We start from the raw sequence: 4,494 nt of genomic DNA on the forward strand, positions 1-4,494 counted from the left end.
CATCTGGAATAAACACCATGGATCCTTCAAGTAGCAACCCACCTAAGACGCAGTTGGAACAACAGGTAGGTTAGTTACAGGCAGATATGGTTGAAATGAGGCAGCTAAAAATAAATTCACAATATATTTTGTTCGCCCTTATATAAATTCGCAATATTCAACCTAACTACCTATATTAAAACACAGTGGTCATTTCGCACCCCTATGTTTGGGCACGGGGACCACACTCCCCCATAGAGAATGCTCACCTAATATTTAAATATGAAAAGGGATTTCAACAATGAATTTTCCATTGGTTTCCAGTTCAAAATATCATATATTGTGAAAATAAAAAAATTTGCAAAGTTCTCTCTTTTATGGAAAAGGCTTTGAAGAATATTCCTGACACTTAAAAGATGTTAATTTCAAAGAATGAGGAAAGTCGTCAAACTAAATTAATTTTTTTTTTGTAACGTTTTCTTGTCTTTTTTGGAAAGGCTTTTGAGAATCTCCCAATACTTAAAAGATATTAATTTCAAGGAATAAGGAAAGTAGTCGGACTATATTAAATGATTCGAAAAAATATTGCCACATTGTCCCTAGACAGATTTTTTTTATATCCTTCTCGCATAAATAAACAGAGCGACCCACACTGACACACACTATCTCATATTCTGACCATGTGAAATCCATATGGATGACTCCATTTCCCAACCTCTCATTGGTGTAGTGGTATGGTCATACACCACAAACGAAAATTATTATTTTGAAATCTCTCTATTCTTGGGAATTGGAAAATTAATAAGAATATGCAACAACATAAATGTATAATCTAAAGGAATCTTTTAGGGAGAGGTTTTCGTACAAGGGCAATGTAAGAAAGAATTTGCATGCTACACCAATGAGAAGTTGGGAAATGGTATCATTCGTATGGGGTTCACATGGTCAGCATATGAGATAATGTGTGTTAGAGTGGGTCCCACAGTTTATTATGCGAGAAAGATATAAAAAAAAATCTATACAAGAATAATGTAGCAATATGTTTTCGAATAATTTAATTTAGTCCCACTACTTTCTTTATTCCTTGAAATTAATAATTTTTAAGTATTAGGAAATTCTTAAAAGTCTTTCCAAAAAAAGATGAGAAAAACGCTACAAAAGATAATTTAATTAAGTTTGATGACTTTCCTCATACCTTGAAATTAATATCTTTTAAATATCAGGAATATTCTTGACACCCCTTTCCATAAAAGAGAGAACTTCACAAATTTTTTATTTTCACAAGGTATGATATTTTGAACTCTCAAAGAGAAACCAATGGAAAATTCATTGCATGAACATTCTTTAAGGAGGAGTGTGGTCCTTGTGCCCAAACCCTAGTTATTTAATTCGCCGAATTATTCGGCCGAACCAAACTATTCCAAATAATACGATTAGTTCTTGGCGAATCCGAATTAAAAATATAAATAAAAAAAAGTAACGCCTTATTAGAACTATTTAAAAAAAACACGTTTTATTCGAACAAACCGAATTATACACGAATAATTCGATTGGTTAAAAAATACAAAAAAAAATACAAAAACACTCCCTTAATCCCATATAGAGATGTAAATGGATCGAATTCGAATCGGATTGGGTACTATCCGAATTCGATCCGAATATCCGCCGAATATAATAACACAATATCAAATTCGAATTCGACTTGTTAAACGGATTCCGGATATTATCCGGTTCGATTCGTTTAGCGGATACCAAATATCCGAATGTTTCTATCCGATTACCATTCGATTGTCCGCTTACTGTTTTTTATTTATTGAGCTTTATTTCTTCTTAGAAATGACTTCATTACACTCCGTTTTTCAAACCGATTTGAAATCCTGTATCACATAATACATAAAATGCAAGGAATATAATAAAGCAGAAAAGCCTGATCTAAAACCCAACCAAACCTACAGTATCCGAATATGGAACAACCCAACAAATATAAGCAATAGGTGATACTATAGATAAGACTAATAACAAATCCAACATACAACAACCAGATTCATACAGTTAAAAAAAAAAAAACAGAATTTGAAAGATAGAAACTCACGTAAATCTGTTGCCGACAAGCTTGAGATCGACAACTTGAACAATGAGTTTTGGGACTTCAGAGGATGATCCAAGAGATGGATTCGCTAGAAATTATAATGGTAGAAATGGCATCAAGGGTAATGCTATAAAGAAGAAAACGATGCATATGAAACAAGAGAGAGAGAGAGAGAGAGAGAGAGAGAGAGAGACTTACCTTTGACATTTGCTACTGGTGATTGCGCATGCAGAACGACGTCTCTTGTAACAACGAAGATATGCACAGGAAGGCATGAAACGATATGTATATGAAACCAGAGAGAGAGGGATTGTAGATTTGTAGTCACAACTAATGGAAGGCAAAGAGAACATTGAGCTTTAGGGTTATACTTGAGAGTCTTGAAAGTTGAGAGTTGAGAGACCGAGAATCCGAGATTTCAGTTTTCAAAGAGGTTTTTGGCTTTCCAAGTTTCCATCGAGACTTTTGGTTTTTCTATCTTTTTTTGTCTTATTTACATTTTTACTTGTGGCTTTCCATCGAGACTTTTGGCTTTCCATCTAGACTTTTGACTTGCCTAATTCTTTTTTTTTTTTTGTCTTATTTACATTTTTTATGTATTTCTACTTTTTGTTTTGTTTTTATATGTTTTTTTAATAGGTATATGATAACATCTATCATAGTCAAATAGTAATATATATAAAACAATCATATTTTTTTAACTTACTAGCTACTAAGTTATAAATATAAATAAAATACAAAATCCAAGAAGGCAATTTAAACGGATAGACGGATACAAATATTTTATTTCGGATATTTTAATACTGTCGGATAGCTAAACGAATCGGATAATAATCGATCGAAAACATGGATTACCATATTTGAATTTGATTAGTTTCGGACGGATTCGGATAGTTTCCGGATAGTGAATTTCTAAATACGAATCCTCAAAAACGAATACGAACCCGGATCGAATACGGATTTTCGACTATCCGTTTACATCTCTAATCCCATATTCCCATTCCCGTAACCCATTACGTATTCCCTTAACCACTTTATCCCTGATTCACTTTCACCCCTTTAATCCTCCTTTTACAGTTTTACCGTGAGTCCTTTAGACTTTGAGAGAGACAAGAGTCAAAGACTCAAAAACCAAGTCTGCCGTTGGGTTGTTTCTTCTTGTCCGACTCCGACCACCGCTGCAAGCAGCAAGCAGCAAGCTTGCTACCTGCAAGGCTGCAACTACTGTCTCGTACTCTCGTGACTCTCGTCCCACATGCCATCTACCTCCTTCAGAGATTTCACACTCCATCTGAAGCTATTGAACTTCTGCCCCCTTCTTCTTTTCCGTCTCTATTCGGCCAGCGAGACTGTCTCTCTTCTTCATCTCCCTCTGTAAGTATTTTCTCAGGCATCTCTGTTTGCTTATATTCATGGGGTTTTTTTTTTTAAATTAAATATATCAGTGTTATTGATGGTTTATAGAATTTCAGAATCTATGATTTTAATATTAAAGAGGAACTGGAATGGTTCAAAGTTCAAACCTGTAAATCTCATCTGGTATTCTGGTCACGGACTCACGATTGCCAATTTCTTTATTCGAATGGTGGAGTTCGATAGATGTCAGGGAGAATCAAATTTATCAAAACCCATACCTTCTTTTCCATTGTTTAGAATTGAAATATATACAATAATAATAAATGGGGAAGCTCGAGTGCTCCACTTCTCAACTGTACAAGAAAAAACTAATAAAGGACTGAAACCCACTCAAATCAAATCCACTCATAACTTCATAAGGATAATAAACAAACACAATTAATACAGAAACAATGATGGAATTAGTAGATTACAAATGGTTGTATTCCTAATTTTATGTTACTTGTATCTTATGCAGGCATGTTAATTGGTTGATAGTGATAAACAGATATTATAAAAATTAAAAATAATATCCAATTTTTTTGCCTAACTTTTATTTTGGTAAACGAATAATTCTCGAATCCAAATCCGAATCAGAATTTTATTATGTCCGCTTTTTTGACCGAAATCTTAAATTAACCAAACGAATCATTCCGAATAATTCTTTATTCGAATAATTCAAGAATCCGAATTTGCTAACTAAGGCCCAAACACAGGGGCACGAAATGACCACTATGTTTTAATATAGGTAACTTCTCATTGGTGTGGCGTGCAAATTCTTTCTTACATTGCCCTTGTACGAAAACCTCTCCCTAAAAGATTTCTTTAGATTATATATTTATGTTGTTGCATATTCTTATTAATTTTCCAATTGCCAAGAATAAGATTCCAAAATAATGGTTTTCGTTTGTGGTGTATGACCATACCACTAGACCCTGGTTTGTGTCCATTACAAGTTATATTGAGAATGATAAATCATCATTATCTTGAAATTACAAATACACTGGCAAAGAAAATAAAAATGACTAAAC

This window comes from Telopea speciosissima, chromosome 1 (genome assembly GCF_018873765.1).
Source record: "Telopea speciosissima isolate NSW1024214 ecotype Mountain lineage chromosome 1, Tspe_v1, whole genome shotgun sequence".
Lineage (NCBI taxonomy): Eukaryota > Viridiplantae > Streptophyta > Magnoliopsida > Proteales > Proteaceae > Telopea > Telopea speciosissima.